This window comes from Myotis nattereri, assembly GCF_964212035.1.
Source record: "Myotis nattereri genome assembly, chromosome: 6".
NCBI classification, from domain to species: Eukaryota; Metazoa; Chordata; class Mammalia; order Chiroptera; family Vespertilionidae; genus Myotis; species Myotis nattereri.
In genome coordinates, this window is record NC_138081.1 from 89,390,406 (window position 1) to 89,411,738 (window position 21,333).

Here is a 21,333-nt window from a genome sequence, read left to right on the forward strand (position 1 = left end):
AGGGGAGCTGAGCTTAGAGCCCTTGTAATATTCTGCTTGATAGGAGATTTTTGTTGTTGTTGTTTCTCGTTGTTTTGTTTTGTTTTTGTATAACTGAGGCCTTGAGCCATACGGTTCCAGTTTGATCAGACAGTTTATACTAAATATGATTTATGATAAACTGCTATCTTTGCTGTGGGAGTCTAGGATCTGAAGTCAGTCACGCAGGCGCTGCATGTCCACATCACTGAACTCCGTAACAGCCCTGGACACCACGCTGGGGCTCTGCACATGCTGTCGCAGTTGCTGTGCTTGGTTTCTCCCGGCCTTCGTCTGCCCTGTGCACCGTTCCCTCTGCTGACTTCCGTCTGTTCCCTGTGGTGGTATTAAACCTGATTGCAACAGTTTCTTGTGAATCCTTCTAGTGACTCACTGAGCCCAAAGGTGGAGTTGGGGACTTTGACTTTCATTTTTAGTCCAATCATCTAAATTCCTGTTAGAATTATGAGAATCTTGCCCTAACTCTTGTCCCATGAGAATAGAAAATGTGGTATTTTTCACCAAATCCTTCTCTTCACCCAATGTTTGTTATTTTCTGACTTGTACCCAGAAAAAAGATTCTGTCCAAGGACGTTACACTTGGAGCAAAATACACAGCGGAATATGCTGGATTTACAAATTGCTTAAAAGCTTTAGACACTGTCTAAAAATGAAATACACAGATATGAGGCAAAAGACTTAGAAGCATTTCATGGGAAAGTAATTTGCTGGCATTAAACCTACATTTATAGTACATTTGACATAAAACAGGAAACTTATTTATGGATGAGCACATATGGAGTGATGCTTTCAGCACTATACAGGAAGCTCTTTTCGTTCCTTCCTTATATTTTCAAGCATTCTTCCATTTTAATCTTCAAATGCCCACCAATGATAAATTTACTTTTTTTTGCTGCCTTTCACATACATAAACATTTTTGTATATATTTTTTTATCTTACAGATCATAATTCTTTGGTATCAAAATCCCTGAGTACTTTCCAAATGTCCTCTTATGAATCATAAGAAAAACTCAGAACACCACAGATTTGGTTTGTAAAACAATGACACACAGACCCAAAGATGCAGGCACTGCCTTCTCAGACTTCCTCATTTCAGTTGCTGGCAACCAATCCTGCCAGCATATCATCCTCATATGCTCCCCAAACTCCCCCCCTTTCTCTTCCCTGCTCTGTCTCCATTTCCAAACCATCAGCACATTCTGTTGACTCCATCCTCAAAATACATCCAGAATCCAGCCAGGAACGACCTAAGCCACACCACACCATGTTTTGCCTGAATTACTGTTAAGAGCATCCGTAATACCTGCTCTGCCTTCACCCTTTCCTCTCGCTAGTCATTCTCAACATCAGGGAAAGAGCCATCCTGCCCAATTATAATCCAGATTATATCACTGCTCTGTTTAAAATGCTCTGGTTGCTTCCCATCTGATTCAGAGTAAGAACCAAGGTGCTGACAATAGCTGTCAAGGCTCTACGTGGTCTGGCCCTGTTACCTCTCTGCCTTCACGGCCCACAACTCTCCGTGTCTTTCCCCGTCCTTGCCCTGTGTGTCCTCCTTGCTATTCTTGTACAGTGAGGAGTCCTCCCTCCTCAGCACCAGTTGTGCTTGTCCTCCGAGACATCCACATGGCTTGCTCCCTCAGCCCATTTAAGTATTTGCTCAAATGACACTTTCTCGGCGAGGCTAGCCAAGACCATCTTATTTAAATTACACCCTTACCATGCACAAACACCACCATTCCCTAACTCCCTCCTGGGTTATTTTTCTTCATAGTACTTATAACCTTCTTAATCTTATAATCTATTATGTAATTTACTCATGTGTGTGTGCTATACTGCTAACATTTCTTTTAGCTACAGAATTCAAAAGAAAAAGGATGCTTTAATGAGTTATTCTTTCTTTGGTACCTATACCATTCCTGTTATTTTGTGCTAAAAACTTTATTGTATTGAGTTTTCATAGTCTATAAAGAGTTATTAGGCAGGAAAGAATTTCTGAGGAAAATGCTTTACTAGAATGCTGGAGACCATGCACTATGGGGAGAACAAAAGCATAAACTCTGAACTGCTGGCCACAGGTCCACAGGCCAAAAAACATGCTCCCACCAGACATATCCTAACTCAGAGCCTGAAACATGGCCAGATATTTAATGTCTACGTGCATGTTCAAGGTCACAAACGTTTAACTGGGAGTCTACACCCTTGTCTTGGTGAATCTGTCTGCCTTTCACCGTCTTTAACATCCTACCCTGGGAGTGTTTGCCCCATTCGTTGCATCTCCTAATCTAGGCCTCTCTCTCTCATATATCCATCCTACCCATTTCGCCCCATCTCTGCTGACAGCCAGATTCCACCTGGCTACTTCTTTTGGTCAAATCTGATGGAATTCTCTTCATCTATGCTGGAGGAAACTGCTTTCATACTAATTCTAAAATTTTTAAACTTTCTTCTCATGTCTTGTCCTAAATGAATGTAGAGGCCAGAAGGCCTTCTGCCAGGTGATTCCTGAGTCAAATGGGGGCAGGGGAGGGAACCAGATGCCATTTAAGATCCTGCCAAATTAAAGATTTGATGAAGTAATTTTGACTCTTTCAGTGACACCTTATCCTCTGTTGTGCTTTTCCATAGAGACCGAATTTTATTCTCCCCAACCCACAAGCAAGACGGAGCCAGCCTCGTCAATTCCTGGCGCCACCCTGGTCCTCTGAGTGACTCTAGGATTGACTCTCCTGGTACTTTCCTCACTTAAAAATCACCGTTTGTCTTTGTGCCTTTTTCAATCTTCACAGGTAACTAATCATTTGGGGGTATTTCTAACTTCCTCAGTGACTTAGGCACCTCTATCCCATTCTACCTCAATCCTTAATTTACACTTGAGAGGCATCAGCTTCTATTTTAGCTTATAGCAGTATATCAACCACTTATTCATCTCCATTTGCTTCCTCAGCAAAATCCTTACCATTGATACTTCAGATTTTTGCCTCTTTCCAAAAGCATTAAATTCTTCCTTTATTACCTATACTTTAGGACAGTGATATATCATCCAAATTTATAGAGGATTGAAATTTACCTGTGCAAGTATAATGTCCCTGAACTTATCTTTATCTCTGTATCTCCAATGCCAAATGGTGTCGTAGACCAGTTCCAGCATGTCATAATTTCAAGAGTTTCATCAAAAGGTTGATGAGACTTGGGGACTCAACAGGGTTGAGTCACACATGTAGTCACCTGCATCTGGGAATGGCTAAAGGCACTTCTCCAAACCTGAATAGGATACATTAAGTTGATTGTGGCTGCCAGACAGTTAAAGGGCATCTTAATCTATATGTTATTGCCTCCTACTGGCCAAACACCTTAACAGCCATAGGCTAATTGCCCCATTCTGACAATGTTTCTGTATACCCTTTGAAGTATCTCTCTGCCTTGCCTCAGGACAAATCATGTTAATAAAAAGCATGGGGTCCTGGGGACCCTGAGAGAACCTAAGACCTTAGACTTAAGATCTTGGATCTTAGTTCCTTTAGCTAAGCTCCTCTGACCCCCAATGCCTTTCAAAATTATATTTTGTCTCCGGATTATTAGTCTCTGGATTCCTATGTCATTTACACACAGCCCCTTCTCCAGATTCCTGAACCCTTCTTGATGCTGGGACAAGAACCCCGGCAAAATGGAAAGAAGTCTCAGAGAATACCACATTGGAAAGAAGAAGGAAAAGATCCTTTCAGGAGGCAGGGAGCACACCGCCATCCCAAGGCCCGCTGTGATATGTCCACTGCTGTGGCTTCTTGGGGGATGGTTCAGGTCTAGGAAAACAGGAGATGGAAGAGCCTTGTTTCTCATATAAACCTACAGATTCCTCCTCTTTTCTACAATCCTTTCAGCACACCCTGGTCATAGTGTGGTATACTCAAAAGATCTGACTTTGAGTCTGTTGTGGGTTGAATTATGTCCTGCAAAAATTCACATGTTGGAGTTCTGATATCTAATACCTCATAATGTGACCTGATGTGGAACCAAGGTCATAGTAGATATAATTAGTAAAGCCAAAGTCATTTGGAGTAGGATGGGCCCCTAATCCAATATGACAGATGTCTTTATAAAATGGGGAAATTTGGAGACAGACACACCCACACACACAGGAAAAATGTCATGTGAAGATGAAGGTAGAGATTGGGGTGAAGCCCAGGAATGCCAAAAGACTGACAGAAACCACCAGAAGCTAGGAGAGAGGCATGGAAAATATTTTCTTTCATGGCCTTAGCAGGAACCAACCCTGCTGACACCTTGAGTTCAGACTTCTAGCCTCCAGAACTTTGAGACAATCAATTTCGGTTGTTGAAGACACCCAGTTTGAGGGATTTTGTTACAATAGCCCTAGCAAACTATGTAGAGTCTTAGGCTGCTATAAACAATAAACATACAGGAATGGGGAAAGCAGGCTTATAGATGTGAGTACACGAAACAGAGTTTATTCTTGTATTGTTATCTATTAATTATTGCATTATTTTCCATACAAACAACAGTAAACCTACCTTTGCCCACCCCTGTACATAATGTTTACCAAGTGCCAGGAACTATGCTAAGGATGTCACATGGATTAACTCATCTAATCTTCACCCGTAGCCCCACAACGTAGATGTTAATAGCATCCCTTTTCCACAGCTGAGGAAACTGCGGCATAGATAAAGTGAGTTACCCACGGTCAGAGAAAGAGTGAAGGAGCCAAGATATAAACCCAGGCAACGTGCCAATACTACTGGAGACTTAACCATCTTTGTGAACCATGAAGTTCCTCCCAAATTAAAGAAGTCGCCATCATCAAATCACTTACCTCCTCAAGAGCCTCTGTTTCCTGCAGCCAAATGAACAACTGTCCCCACCAAGAGCTTCCACAGTGTAGCTCTGGGCTGCCTTTCACTCGTACCTCCCATCTCCTCTCCACACACTCCCTCCACTCTCCTGCTCGTCCTTGCTTGACCGCGACTCGCCGTTCTGTCCTTTATTCCCACTGATACTCTTTCATGGGGTTCCCCTGAGTGCTCCCCACCCAACCCTCGCCTTTTTCAGCGAACACAGCACTTTTTATAAAGCCTCCCCGACAGCCGTGCCCACTAGTCGTCTCCCCTGCTGCCCCCGACATGCACAACTCAGTATTCTCTGGGGATTCAGGGTGAGGCCTGCCAAGAAGGTGCTTATGTCATCTGATACGATGACAGAAGAAATAATACATTTACATAAATCACCAAAATAAAAGGAAGGAAGTGTGCGTGAGAGCGACAAAGTGCTTTTGAAATTTTTTTTTTTTATTGCTTAAAGTATTACAAAGGGGATTACATATGTGTCCTTTTTTTTCCCCCCACCCTTGACAGTCCCCTAGCCTCCCCTATCCCCCAGTGTCTTATGTCCACTGGTTATGCTTATATGCATGCATACAAGTCCTTAGGTTGATCTCTTACCCCCCTCCCACCTGCCCCCCAACCCTCCCCCGCCTTCCCGCTGCAGTCTGTGCTTTTGAAATTTATGCACCGTCACACTTCTGGCTAGCATCGAGAGGGAAGGACGTACTGAGAATGCATTATCTAAACTGTGTTTTAAAAGGGGATCAAAAAAAGAGGGGGGATCAATAAGAATATTTACAGCTTTAACTGTCTCTACTAATTTATGCATTTAGTACTAGTTACAGGTATACCAAGTTATTTGAAGGTGCATGTTTATCTTCTTTTCTCACATTTATTGTGTCAGTCCTCTCTGAACCCAAAAGGGATTTGAGGTAGAACCAACCAATGCAGGTATAAGCTACTGGGGGGCAAGGGTCCTAGTCTTTTCTTTCCTATAGTGTCTAGCACCACTGATTACATGCAATACAGTCCTTCAAAAATATCTGTGGAAAACAATGAAAGAATATATGAGGAAGGGAAGGAAAAAAGGGAAGATAATGCTATAAAAGGAGATAAGGGAATTTCCACGATCGTTCTAAGAAGTTCTCCTTGACCTGGCAGCCACCCCATTTTGCTGTTCACTCCTCTTCCTGTGCATTTGCCCTCCTTGCGATGTGTTTTCTCCCTTTTGGGCATGAAATCCTCTGAGACACAGTTCATTCTCCCCTCCTACTTGAGATCTCTTCCCGCCTGCAATTCTACTGCATGCATTTGTCTCTGTTTAGCCCTTAATTGTCCTCCCAAAGATTCATGTTCAGCTATTTCGCCAACCAAACTTTATTGCTCCCCAAGGGTGAAAACTATGCCATATTTATTTTGCACACCTCCCTTCTTCACCTCCACCCAGATATCCCCTCAAACACAGAAGTACCTGGCAAATACTTGCTGAATGGCTAAGTCCTTTCAGTATTTCTATCACTGAAGTATAGCATTCTTTCATCTGACTCTCCAGGTTCAAAAGTACATTGGAAAAAGTTATATATCAAAGCATTCATTGCCAAGTAACAGATTTATCTTTTCTAAAACTTGCAATCATTGAACCAAACGTCAGTGGCTTCACCAACAAGAAAAAAAAAAGGTGCAAGCACACAAAGAAGGATCTGTTATGTAACCACCCTACTACTGCTAGCTCACTTCAACTGTAGGCACAGGATTTATCATTTTATGGCAATTTAGTAGAATAAATACTGCCACACATTTCTTCCCCAAGAAAGAGATATTGGAAGTGGCCCGACTTAACCTAAAACTTGCACGATGAAATTTAACAAGGAGAGGTGAAATTGAACTTTGAAAGTTCCCAAGTTCCCACAGCAGATACTCAAATACCATTTATAAATCTGAAATTTATACAGAATTCTATACAAGTCACAAAAGTCTAAAAATTGTAATGGTGCAAATCTTAAAACCCTATCATAGCACGTGGTTAACAGGATGAATCCAATCTGAATAATATTGGTTCCTTTAGGAAAAAAGGTGGATCTTTAAATTTCACACCAGTGTTTGGGACAGGATAAATTAAACTACTCCACAAAAGCAACAGATGGATTCGAATTTCACCCTCCAGTTATCCTGGGTTCTCATTAGAACCAATAGGGTCTAACTTATAGATGATTTACAACAAAGAAGGTAGAAAAGTATGGCCTGGTAGCTCAGTTGGTTAGAGAGTCCTCCCAATGTGCCAAGGTTGTGGGTTCAATCCCCAGTCAGGGCACAAGCACATAAAAGAATCTCCCAATGAATTTTCTCTCCCCCTCCCCCACCCCTTTTCCTCTCTCTCTAAAATCAATTTAAAAAAATAAAAAGAGGAAGAAATTAACCTCACAAGTCACAGGGCCAGCAAGAGACACTCTTCCCTGAGAAAACTCTGCCGCCCTTTCAGTGCTCCCAAGAATCAGTTTCCTTTGAGAAAGGTAACTGTGAAAAGCATTTCAAAACTGCTTTACAACTACAGGCTGCAAAACTGAGGTGAAACACTTAATTTCAACTGTCTGAGACACGACTGCTGGGCTTAACTTTCTGGCATCCCCCAAGCCCACTGACCCAATATTGGCTGAGAGTGCATTTTCAAGCACCTTCTGCTCATCAAAATGAACCCTCTTTTAAGATAATGATATCATTTAGTACTGCCTAATTTTAATATTGAGAATGAAACAGAAACACTGGACTGAAACCACATTATGAATTCTACTGGATAGTCTATCTTCCTAAACAAAAATCAAACAAAGTTCACATTGTTTCTATAAATATTATTATTTTTAACCATAAATACTGCTACAAGAAGTTTGGTATATGAGAGAAGTTTCCAGACTCTCTCTGACATGGGCAACCTGTATATTTTGACCACGTTGATGAATGTGTTAGCACTGGTGCCAGTCTAGTTTTACTTTAAAAAAATGGAGCAGAGAAATGTAAAGAATATTACTGAAAGTCCAACTGGAACACAATAGTCTAGTGCCAAAGCCTTTTATTAAAAAAAGAAAAATCTAAAATAAAAAAGAAATGTAAAGGAAAGTGACCTGTTTGGGGTAAAAACAAATTAAGGATAGAGGATTTTTCAGCTATCGTACTGTGTACCTACATGAAAAATTAAAGGAATCTTATAGGTGATAAATATTTAGCCAGTTAGCCAATACTTTGTACTAACAAATAGATATGTTAAGTAGAAACTATAAAGGCAACTTGTATTTCAGACACTAAAACTGACCATTTCTTCTACATTCAAAATACAGTTGACCCTTGAGCAACAGACACCCACCTCCCAATGCTGTCGAAAATCTGTGTCTAACTTTAGACTCTCCAAAAACTTAAATAATAGCCTCATGTTGACTGGAAGCCTTACCGATAACATAAACAGTTGAGTAAGACATATTTTATATGTTTTACATGCTATAATCTTACAATAAAGTAAGCTAGAAGGAAAATCTTACTTAAAAATCATAAGGAAAACACATTTACTGTACTGTTCGTATTTATTGAAAAAATCTGCATATAAGTGGACCCCCACAGTTCAAACCTGTGTTGTTCAAGGGTCAACTGTAATTAAATCATTTTTAATTTCTAAGATTTTCAAATCCAGGTGAGAAGTCATAAAATTAGAACCCGAGAAAACGGATGCTACCATCCCCTCAGGACAACCTCACTTTTAAACCTTTCTAAACAGAGAACCCAAAGGCCTCTATCAGAAATCTAGTCTATAGGTTAAAACATCCAGAAAAACTTTCCTGTATTTAGCATAAATCCCTCTTGATGCTTGCTGTAAGTGATTTCCTCTCCTTTTTCTTCAGGGAAGATGGAAAACAGCTGTTCAACATCCCCTTTCAAGCTACTTTTTCTTTCCTGCCAGTCCTTCCCTCCCCCCCCCCCCCCCAAGTGTAAACACTGCAGGTGACTCCAAAATCCAGCTGGCCCATCCCTGATTATCCACGGGCTCCGTGAGCCTGGCCCCATGCGTGCCTCCCGCAATGACATCATTACACTGCAAAGGCCCCAAGAAAAGTTCTTCACCAGAATGTGTGAAATTCTAGAAATCTGCTGCTTATAGTCTGTCCTCAGACATAGTCAAACAACAAAAATAAATTCAAACTTCTTCACGAAGAAGCTTGCAGTCAGGGCTGCACAGAAGGTGAGCAGCCCCGTCCTGCAGCCAGCCCATCCGGCGCTTCACTACTGTTCTCCTCCACGTGGCAGGGTGTTGAGTGCACTTTGGCATAAAACATGTTTCAACTCCTTGGGGATTTTTATCATGCACTTCTTGAGTTTCTTGTCACTGACGCAACTTTCTGGATGTAAGCTATTTATAGACATGCAGTAACTCTTTCAATACTGCAATCTAAAGGACTACTCCAAATGAAAGTGTGGGTTTGCAGTCTGCTATTTCTTTAAAGGAATCATCTCTACTAGATTCACAACATGACCTGCAGGTCACGTTTTACACCAAAATTTATACAAGCAACCTAATGTTGTTACCTCCCACTTCAGGAATTGCTAACAAATATCCTCATTTTTCTTGCAATCACCATTAGATTCCAACAGTAAAGTCAGTCCATTGCCTGCCTACTTCATCAATAAAAATGTTATAGATCCGAAAGCCTGGTGAGCTGATTTCCTTTACAAATCCCTTTTAAGGGTTATGAAATGCTGATTCAACTTTGTTGTGGTATCACATCTGCATGTATTAAATGCCTGTTGCTTAGCAGCTAAGTTTGTTACACAGAAGAAAAAAACAAAAGCCTTGCCTTGATTTAATCAACAAATGCACATTTTACAGCTCTATGGCATCTGTGTGTGCAACAAATAATTCGGAAGATTTCAATAGCAGCTTTTTAAACTGACTGTGAACTTATTCAATTTCTACTAAAAGAGACTGTACATTAATTTAAACACACACAAGGAATTTTGCTATGATTGTCCTGCTATTCTTCACATTAACTGGGGAGAAAAGAGGCACCATTAATTCTATAAATAATACCAAAAACTTTTTTGGCATGCAGACACATGCACTCAGTTACCAACTCACTTTGACCCTGTCTAGGAAAAGCAGATGGACACAAATAACCTACAATGACTATGTCAGGTATCTGTAATTGAGACTTAACTGCATATGCCTTTTGTATACTTTTAAGATCAGGGCTACACTTAGTAATAGTTATAGCTACTCCCGAATATGCAATGCCAGCATACGTCATGTTTATTATCAATCTCTTTATAGCTTCTAAGTATCACTGAAGAGGCAAATTCTGTTCTTTCAGCAATTGTTTAATAACATTTAATAACACTAACCAAAATCATTTTTATGGAATATCCTAAGAAAGTTGAAACAAATAGAAATCCAGCAAAGAATCTTTGCGGTAATCTTTATGCACATTAAAATTTATGTAGTTGCTCTGGCCGGTGTTGCTAAATGGTTGGAGCACCAGCCCACACACCAGAGAATCCTGGGTTCAATTCCCAGTCAAGTGCTAGTACCTGGGTTGCAGGTCTGCTCCCTGCCCCAGGGTTGGGTTGCATGGGGGAGATGACAAATCCATGTGTTTCTCTCACATCGATGTCTCTCTCCCCCTCCCTCCCTCCCACACTCTCTCTGAAAGGCAATGGAAGAAAATATCCTCCAATGAAGATCAATTACAAAACTTTTCTTCATGGTGTTATTCTGAATTAAGGCCTGAACAAATGACTACATTCAAGAAATAAACACATGGCCTCAACAATCTTTTCTTTTTTCTAAATCCCTTTTCTTCTTGATGATCTGCAACCATCTCTCTGGACACTCTGCCTCCTGCAGGTTTATAGTCTTCTGGGTGTTTGAGAGGATTTGGAATCTACACCCTCAACAGGCTGGAGCTTGCCTAGATAGACAGAAGTAAACAACACATTGGTCAAGTACCCAAAGACCTGAGGCCAGCTAATGAGAACTGAGTGAGGAGCCTAGGGCGCTGCAGAAGGTAGAAGAGGCCCCGCACAGAATCCTTAATAAGGCACGAGAAGAGCCACGGAATGGGAGAGGAGGGCGCTGTGGGAAGGGGGTCTACATGTGCCAGTTCACAGAAGCCTGAGCAGCACATGAGCATTCCAGGGAACTGACAGTTCATGGACAGGAGTGAGAATTAAAAGGGATAATAGACTACATCTGTAGGAAAATAAAATGCAAGAGTCTTTCATAACATAAATTTGGAGTCATAAAGGAGAAAAGTAGAATTAAATGGGCAATTCAAGTTAATCTCATATTTAAGACAGGCCACTAATTACTTGTAATATGATAAGCAAATTGCTTGTTTTCACAGTTATTTCCATTTCCCCACTTCTAAAAACAGGAGACACCTGCTCTACAGCACTCTCCATCTTCACTAGGCTAAAATATGAAAATATTAGAATTATTTGAAAAAATTAACAAGTATTAGGCAATTTTAAAATGCAAGTATTCATGTAGCTGCATGATCTATGGGGACTTTTCCTTTCCTCCAATTGTCTAAAAGCATATACATTTGTAAGGAAGAGTTCATCCTAGTGGCACCTTTTTAAACCCATGCACAATATTTTACATTTCTCTTTCTAGTTTCATTCTTTTCTGCAACACTTCTCCACCATCAGCTAACCAAACCACTCTTCTATACATAAGAAGTGATGAAACACTAAATTTAGATGTCAGAACCTGAGAATGCATTTATTTACTAACAGATACAGATTTTCTTGAAAAAAAAAAAAAAACCACACACACACACAATTATTTCCATTGAAATAGTATCCACTTATTGTAGACTTTAATTTTTAAAAGGGAATTCTCTACTAGACTTGGGCATTGGCGTTGGCAAGACTGTTTGAAATTCGTCCATTTCTAATTATTGCTATCACCAAATGGACTCCGCAATTTTAATCTCTACTTCCCATCCTGCCACTAATTCACTATATGAACTTCATGGGAAAATACTTTCTCTTTTTGGTAGTCTGGATTTATACACTTTCTGAAACCACACATTGGGGACTGACTCTTGGTTTAGAGAATTCTGTTGTGTCATCCAAACATCTGCTGGCAATTTGGTGACCCCAAAGAATTTTATTCTACGTATCACTCTAGGCAGCGGTTCTGAACCTGTGGGCCGTGGCCCCTTTGGCGGTCGAACGACCCTTTCACAGGGGTCGCCTAAGACCATCCTGCATATCAGATATTTACATTACGATTCATAACAGTAGCAACATTACAGTTATGAAGTAGCAACAAAAATAATTTTAGGGTTGGGGGTCACCACAACATGAGGAACTGTATTTAAAGGGCCAGAGGGTTGAGAACCACTGCCCTAAGGCATGAATAAAAAGAACTGTCCTGTGCTCTGCTTGGACACTTTTAGAAGGTTGCTGGTTATTGCATCTCACCAGGTGCCTTCCCCTCCTTGCAGAGCAGTCAAGATCCCGCCGCTCCCAGTAAGTGGAATAACGACATCCACTATGACGATGACATTACCTCTACCACAGGTTCAGATCACCTCATAAGCCTGCCACATACACATCACAGGATAATAACATTCCTCCTTTTGTTGGGGTAGTGACAAATGATAAGAACATTTACTCTATATATTTAGGACACAACCGTGCCAGTGGTTAAGTACTATTTAATATAGGCTGTAACTACAAAATGTTAGTCTTTTACTACTCATTTCTTTACTCCTTTTGGAAACAAAGATTATTGATATATTAAAACCCAAATTTAAATGTTTTATCTCCCTTTATTTCTCTCCAGTCATTTGCTGAAATCATGCTATGGAAAGGGGATCATGTCATGTCTCTCATGCAACACAGTGGGATCCAAATTAGTAGAAATAAATACCAAAATCATCTACCACAAATAACATGAAGAAGTGATTTACTGTTTAATTGCAGAATGCATTTGCACCTATGATTCTGAACACTTTTCAGAGGCTAAAAGTAATTTTATAAGGAGGCGTTGGGACGCAGAGGAGCATCTGTGAAGTAAGAACGTCACCTTATGCCCTAGCCAGTTTGGCTCAGTGGATAGAGCGTCGGCCTGCGGACTGAAGGGTCCTGGGTTCGATTCCGGTCAAGGGCACGTGCCTGGGTTGTGGGCTCGAGCCCCAGTGTGGGGCATGCAGGAGGCAGCTGATTAATGATTCTCTCTCATCACTGATGTTTCTATCTCTCTCTTCCTCTCCCTTCCTCTCTGAAATCAATAAAAATATATTTTTTTAAAAACTTCACCTTGTGGACAACCACCAGGTCCTCCCAAGCAGCACTGGCAGATACTGAACTGGAAAGACCACAGATCTCATTAAAAACCTGTAGGAACTAAATCGGGAGTAATTTTAAAAGTACAAAAGTAGATGCACACATTCATGTTAGTGGCTGTGATGGTCCTGACCTCATGTGGTCAGTCTGGCTGACTTAGAGGGTGCTTTCCCACAACCAGGCCCCTAACCTCAGAGGGAGGCACTGGAGTTGGCAGGACTGGGCAAGTCCCAATAATTCCCTCTGTGGCAAAGGCCTTTCTATAGTGTGTACTATTGCAAATTTCTCTTTGTCCAAGTTTTTTTTTTTTTTTGAGAATTCTCTTTCACTTGGTAATTGTACTATCAATATTTTTTAACCTGAATGTAAAAATGGACTTTGTAGGCCACTGTCAGTGGTTCTCAACCTTCTGGCCCTTTAAATACAGTTCCTCATGTTGTGACCCAACCATAAAATTATTTTTGTTGTTACTTCATAACTGTAATGTTGCTACTGTTATGAATCATAATGTAAATATCTGACATGCAGGATGGTCTTAAGTGACCCCTGAGAAAGGGTCGTTGGATCGCCAAAGGGGTCGCGACCCACAGGTTGAGAACCTCTGGTTTAATTGAACTAGAACAAACTGATCTGACACATACCAATCAATGAGGAGGAGGCTTCCCAAGCTCAAGCTCTCAAATGTTCAGGTAGGCTTCCTCCCTTTCTTCATGAGCAGCGCCAGGAAAGCAGGGCAGTCTCTCACGCACCTCTAAGCGGCTCCTAGAGACCAGCGCTGTCGTGTACTTTTTGCTGAACCCACGCAGATGGGTGACGCAACATGGAAGCATCAAATTCCATCCTTTCTCCCTTTTAACTGGAACATATTTTAACCTACACGCTTCCCAAAAGGACCTATCTATGTTTGGTGACTTTAAAAGAAAAGAGTAGCACACAACAGGCAAGAACTCAGATGGATAATTCCGTGTTTTATTTCTTCCATGCATATTACACACATTTTTTATGACCTGATTTTAGTAGTACTGTCTAAATATTCTACAAAATATTGCACATCATATTTCATTTCACAGGTTATCATTTGTTGAGGAATCCAAAAACACTGCGGAAAAGGTAATTACCGGAAGATTAAATTCTATAACGTAAAAAAAAATACTTAAAACCCCGTTTTTAAACTATTTCTAAGTGAGAACGTCCATTCTCAAATTTAATGTAACATTTAAACCATAATTGTGTTACACGAAGATCCCTAGAAACTAGAAGTGTCACTTTCTGACCTAAGGAATTCCAGGTAAACGAGGCGCACTCCCTGCTTTTAAGCAACGGATTCGGTTTCAACCTTCCCTGCCAGCCGGCCTGGGCTGCTGCTCCACCAAATGAGCATGAACATGAGAACGCTCCGGGGTCGCACACTCAGCTCGGATTCCAGCGCGAAGATGCCGAGCCCCTGCGGCTTTGCTTGCGGAGCTTCCCCGCCGGTGAGTCAAGCGCCCCGCCGCCGCCGCCAGGGGCTGCCAGGGCGTGAGGTTTACCAGCAGTTTCTCCCGAGTGTCAGCCGAGCTTCGCGGCGCTGGAACCCCGCGGCCGGGGAAGCCGTGGCCCCCGGGCTCCCGCGGGCTGCGGCGCCAGGACCCGCCCGCCCGCCCCCACAGCCCGATGTGCGGGGAGACGCGAGGCTGTGCCACCCAACCCGGCAGAGGAATGCCAGAGCCCCGCGGGCCGTCCGGGGAGTCGCGGCTGGGCCAGACCCGACGCCCCGAAAGCGATCTCCGCGTCCCTCCGGCGCGCCGGGCTCGGCACCGGGCGCTCGCGGGCTGGGAAGGGGCGAGCGGCTGGCCCCGAGGCTGCCCTGCCGCCGGCGAGCCCACGGCTCGGGCTCCACGCCCCGCGCACCCTGCAGGCACCCCGCCGAGCGAGCCGGGCGCGCAGCCCACGGCGCCGACGGCTGGGGACGTGGCTCCCCGCCTCCCGCCCGCCAGCCGCCCGCGCCTCCGGAAGAAAGTTGCGCCGCGCGGGGCCCAGATCCGCGCCCGCCGCCCCCTCGCGCGGCCCCGGCTCACCGCTCCCCGCCGCGGCTGCGTCCTCCCGGGCGGCGCCTCCCCAGCCTCGGCGCAGGCTCCAGACCTTGCCGGCCCGCCGCACCCCAGGGCGCCCGGCGCCCTCGGAGCCCAGCCCTCAGCGCGCCCGCCGCGCCATCGGTGCTGGTGGGCGCCGCGCCGCGGGATGCGCCGCCGCCGCCTCGGGTGGCGCTTCTTCCAGCCGGGCGGGCGGGCGGGCGGGCGGGGTGTGGGCGAGCCCGGAGGAGGGCGGGCCGCGGCGGGCGCCCAGGCTCAGCCGGAGGGCGGAGGAAACCGCAACGTCACCAGCCCCGCGGAGGCGAGGATTGGGAGGGGGAGACGGGGACCCCCTCCCCCAGCCGGACCCCCGCCGCCGGCACGCCCGGCTCCCCCTCCTCCCCTCCCGGGACTCACGTTTCTCGAGCTGCGCCCGGCCTGCCCCTCCACGCCGGCCCGACTCCACGCACCCCTGCCTTGCCAGGCCTCTTTGCGCTAGTCGTTTCTAGTGACCCGTGGGTTTCGGGTTCCACTCTGGAATCCCCCCCAACCGAAAGATACTTTTGGAGACCCAGGGGCGGAACTGATGCTTCCATACAGCCCCGGGAAAGAAATGGGGGGAAGCGCAGAGGACCTTTCTAGGGGGGCCCTTGCCCACTCCACTCACCTTCTCCAAAATAGTTACTTCTTTTCTCTGGTTTTACTCTCTGCTCAGAGAGAAGGCAGAAAAACACCTCTTTAGAAGCACTTCTTGCCTTAACTGTACTAACCAACGTACACGAAATTGAAAACACTGAACCCTGCAAACTGAATGGGTTGTAACCCCCAAAGGCAAAGGATCAGGAACAGAGCATCGAAAGTATGCAGCTCACAAGAGGAAATGCCATTTATCTTATCTCCTAGGCCTGCGCGGGCGGGTGGGGGAACGGGAGAGGAAGTGCCCTCCTCCATCTGAGTTCTGCAACCTCAGTAGCAATCACAGCTCCCTTGGAGAAGTTTCTACAGTTTTCTTAAAAGCAGCCACTGCACCAACATGGCTCCAGAGAGGTGTCAGGTATGAACCAGGCCATCCACCTCCGGGCTGACTTTGCCGCTGTGTTAGCCTGCAATTAGCCCACCAGAGCTAGACAGCACAGGAGTGACAGATGTTCACCCACCCCTTAGAACTGCAGATGTTCTACCTGAGAGCCGTGATTTCCACCCCCGCCCCCCACCCCCACTTTGCTTCAAAGTGTTTTGAGGAAGTCGAAAGGGCCACCCCTATCCTGAGTTTCCCCAGACCTACAGAGGAGTTTCCATTAATTAGGACACATTAGAAAAAAAAAATGAGGATGTCTACTTTTATGCTTCTCTTACTCAAAAAAATTGCATATGAAGAGACATTCCTTACAAACAGGTCAAGAGGAAGTGGTTTAATTAGATTTTTGAAATGTTTACACAGGTAAACCACTGATTTACGTAAACTTCCAAATGTTTCAGAGGTGGCCTGTAGAAGAAAGGAGAAGCGGCTCTAGAATTTAGATTTTAATTCTGGTTTCAGTCCTCATTTTGCAGTTTTCTACTAGGGGCCTTGGAAAACTAACTTCATAGCTTCAGTTCCCTTATCTGATGTATAATACCTTCATAGAACAGTTATAGAGAGGATGCAATAAAAATAGCTTATATCTGAGAGTTACTTCATGCCAGACAGGGGGCCAAGGAATTTACATGTATTCATTCAAGTATTAGAGACAACTAATTGTGAAAGTGCCTAGCTGTGGTATGTAATCCGTAAGTGTTCCTTTCCATTTATCTTCTCAAATTAGGAAGAGACTTTAGAAAAAACATCTCTTTTGATTTATTTATCCTCTCAATAAGTAGTCATCTAGTTCAGTGACTCTTCAACCTGGAACATCAAATCAGCAGGAGAGCTTTGATAAAATACTTTTTAAAAAAAACTGATTTCAGAGAGTAAAGGAGAGGGAGAGAGAAATAGAAATATCAGTGATGAGGGAGAATCATCAATCGGCTGCCTCCTGCACGTCCCACACTGGGGATCAAGCTCCCAAACCAAGCATGTGCCCTGACAGGGAATTGAACCATGACCTCCTGGTTCATAGGTTGACACTCAACCACTGAGCCATGCAGGCCAGGCAGAAAAATACTTTTTAATAGGGGCCCCACACCAGACCAGTAAGTCAGAATCTCTAGGGCTAGAGTTTAAGCATCAGCATTTTCAATATTCTTCCCAAGTGCAACCAGTATGTTGAGAACTCTTCAAAGGAGGCAGTGGTACCTACTGGCATTTGCTCCTTTACTCCCAGTTTTGCCTTCAGTTGACCTGGAAATCTGCATAATATCCACCTCTTGTAAAATGTCCCCTGCGTAGCAGGCCTCAAAGTTCGGCAATTTTGTCCTCCGGAGTCTTCCAAGATGCAACTAGCCTTGATTCCACAGGAAAAGTGCTTCAATTCACCTGGGTACCTACAACTCCACCAGCTTTTCCTCATCCTTTCTGAAAGCCCTTGGAAGCTGGCTTACTTTGCCATCATCCCTCTGAAAATCTGATCCCGAGAATTTAATTCAGGTTTTACCCAAACAACACACAAAAGACAGTTAATGGCTTTGTTCTAATTACTGTTATTTCCCCAAGTAAATCCTGGTAGCTATTATGACAGTAATATTACCCTATTGACTTTTATATTACAATTTACTAAAACTCTCAAGCAGTAAAGTGTTTTCTACAACTGTTACAAATACACGTTCTCAACCTACACGTTACAACTTGTGTTGAGCACTTAACATACTAACCTATTAAAATTCTGTGTGCTAAGTCAGTTGGCGTTGGATATCATTGATGTAAATGAGTCATTCTAACTCCCAATTTCATCTGTAAAATGTCTTCTGTAAATTTGGTCTGTATGCCATGTCATCACTCACGTTCTCATTCTCAGGTGCCTTCCAGGCCAACTGAAACTGAATTAGCAGATGACAGTGAGGACCCAATGTGTTACTAAGTCATATTTTCATTACTTGGTCCAGAGCAGCATCTTTGTGCTTGAGTGCAGGCCATATTTGTAGAAATTAGAAGAAGGTACACCACCCTTACTCAGGTGGAAGGATTAGGAGAAATCGACCGCTTCCTCCCAGATAGAATCCCAAACAGCAGATGTGCTTTGACCATCATGTTTACTTTGCTGGTGTTGTCAAAAAAGAAAATGACTACTTGGTGAATTCTCTAACTTCTGAATTTCTTCTTCCTTTTCTAAGTGCCCAGATATTACGTTAATAATAGGGTTATTAATTTTGCTCCGGATATGTGAAAAGCCCTTTGTCTTGGTTTCAAGAATCAAGCTGCTCTTTTTTGAAAACGTCTTTGTCCATCTCTAGTCTTTGAGTGTTCATAGCCTTCGGTGCTGATTCTAGATGAAAGTCCTAAATATATAAACTCTCTTTGCTGAGAGGTAGTTATTCTAGGCAAAAGAAGTTAAGCTTTAGGAAATAGGATATTTTCCTACAAGTTTTTTGCTTAATTTTCAATTAACTCTTGCAAAGTTCATTTCATTCTTTCCATTGAAATGGTCGTTTTTTCATGATAAAGAAGAGAAGAAGAAGAAAAAAAAAGAAATTCTGGTTTGTCTGCTTCTCCCAAGTACTAGCAGTGGCATCTTTCCTGTGTTCTTCTTACCTGAACAAAAACAAAACAAAACAAATTATATATATTTGTTGTCCTTAGTTTATTTTTGGCTCTAGCTTAACGGAGCCCAGTCTTACATGGATGTTCTGTTCTCTTGTTTAATTATAATTCATTAAATTAAACTCAAATTTGCCCTTTAGGTTTTCCTAACCAGCCAGCTCTGGGTCCATGACTGAACAACTGCTTCAGTTCTCAAGCCAAATTAGTCCATTTGTAAATAACCACTTACCCTCACCTAAAAGGTTCATCCTTGAGTCACTGGAGAGGAATGATCATGTTGGTTTGTCTCAAGCCCTTTCCTTGAACTTACTCAGTGATAATCTCTTTCTGCTTCCCTTTCCCTTTCTGGGCATTCAGCTCTGGCCAGATAGCCACGGGGGCTTCTCCAACCCCCCTTGCTCAGGCCTGCTGCCTCCCCCACACTCTTCGAGAGCTAGCCTGCTTTCCTCCATGACCTAGGCTGTTCTGCTACTGCTTCATTTCTAGATGGGTCACACTTTCATCACTAAAACCAAAGGAGACAACAGGGTTGGAACTTGAGGGTATTATGCTAAGTGAAATAAGTCAGATGGATAAAACAAATACCATATGATTTCACTCATATGTGGAATCTAAAAACATAAGCAAAACCAACTCAACAGCTTGGTGGTTACCAGAAGAGAAGAGGGTGCGGGAAGAGTGAAATGGATAAAGGGGTAATTTGTATGGTGACGATGGAAACTAGATCTTAGGTGGTGAGTACACTGTAGTATATACAGATGTGGAATTATAATGTCATACACCTGAAACATATGTTACAAACCAGTGTTACCTCCATTCAAGAAAAACAAACAAGCAAAAGGTAACATTTACCTACATTCCTAATCATAACCGAGTTACACCTTCTCCACCCCAGTCACAATTTGAGGCTTTTACATATAATTCTTCGGGTATATAATTCCTGGCCTCACAATCTTCTAACAGATCATTAAGTGTGCCAGGCTCTTCTATGTGTGTTCCATTTTGTCCTTGTGGGCACTCATATTGGTATTACATTTGACGCGTGAGAAAACAGGGGCTAAGAAAATTGAAGCAAATTTCCCAAGATATAAATGGCTCAGACCCCATATGATTAAGTGTTTTTTTTTTATATCAAATCCAGGCTCTTTCTATTAAACCCCTCGGCCTATCCTGGCTTTTCATTATCTAAAGCCCCACTTGCAATGTGAGTGTCCTGGCCTCCGGTAAAAGTTATTCTCCATTCCGGATTGACTTTTGAAATGGCTAATTTTTATATCACCTCCTGATTTAAACTACCCAAGATGTCCAATACACCTACCAAATTACAGCACGATTCTTTGAATGATTATTGATATTTAATACAAAAATGATTACTGATATTTGCCACACAAATGAATGAAATTAGAAGCTTGTTCTTGGAGTTATGAAATGACCCGAAAGGACTTTAAGCATTTAATATTTTCTTAAACATGGTTTTTGAGAACTGTAAAGAACTGTAGACATCACTGAGTTTAGAAAATGAATGTTTATTGAGGCTTAATTTAATCTGGTGACTCTTTATAATAGGTTCTTGGCTAGTATTTAATCCTCCCCCTTTTACCAAACTCTGGCTTTTTCCAGAAAAGTACAATTAACAAAGAATTGTATGAAGAAGGTTCAAAGGATAAGTTCATGGCCCAGAAATCTGATTTCCCAATGTCCATGTGCTATTATGGTCTGCTAGTTCAAGAAATAGCACAACTTCTCTTTCCATGCACCCCACTCAATCACAACCCTGCTAAAAGTAGAGATTACACCGGGTGTGCACTACTTTGAAGCTATGCCTTATGGGATTATATACTAATTTATTCAGGAGGAGATAAGGAGTTGCTCCAGCAATATTCTGTCGTGGTAATTCTAATCTCTGGCTGCATGTTAGCATTACCTGGGGAGTACCTAGAACACACCTATGTTTCAGAAATTCTGATTTAATTCTTTCCAGAATGAGCTTCAAGTAACCCATGTGCTTTCAAATACCAGATGATTCCAGTGTGCAGCCAGTTAGAACCAATATTCCACAGCCGTGGTTCCTAAACCTTGCTGGCCATTAGAAGCATCTGGGAAGAGCTTTTAGAACTTCTGATGCTCAGGCTGTAGCCTATGCCAATCAATAGTAGCTGGGGTGTACAAAGCCCTCTGATTGCAATAAAAGGAAACTTTAGGAACCCCGGCTCTATAGGCATGTTACTAAGCAAGCTCTTGAACCAAATGAAGCATTAGGTTCAGGTACTATGTTTACTTGCCATGTTTGTACTGGTTTAATAATTATATAAAATATTATGAAGATTGGTTTTCATTTACACCAGTTCACTAATATATTTATTTCTAGGTACTTTTCTTAGATGTGCAGTTTAG

At 42.8% G+C, this 21,333-nt stretch overlaps 1 protein-coding gene and 1 long non-coding RNA gene across 4 annotated transcripts in view; both read right to left on the reverse strand.

Moving 5' to 3' along the window:
* DSE (dermatan sulfate epimerase) overlaps nucleotides 1-16,135 on the reverse strand; it is a gene marked incomplete at its 5' end in the record, with an annotated part of 56,594 nt that extends 40,459 nt beyond the window's left edge. The window contains one exon of one of the 3 annotated variants that reach the window (XM_081093653.1): nucleotides 15,681-15,778. Of the gene's footprint in view, nucleotides 1-15,269; nucleotides 15,455-15,680; nucleotides 15,779-15,930 lie in introns of those variants that run through there. The other 2 variants (XM_081093655.1, XM_081093654.1) reach the window with 2 other exon arrangements.
* A 1,256-nt stretch (nucleotides 16,136-17,391) lies between these two features.
* LOC308520951 overlaps nucleotides 17,392-21,333 on the reverse strand; it is a 61,667-nt gene continuing 57,725 nt past the window's right edge. The window contains exon 3 of the long non-coding RNA XR_013996122.1: nucleotides 17,392-18,930. This is a non-coding gene — a long non-coding RNA (uncharacterized lncRNA). The remainder of the gene's footprint in view (nucleotides 18,931-21,333) is intronic.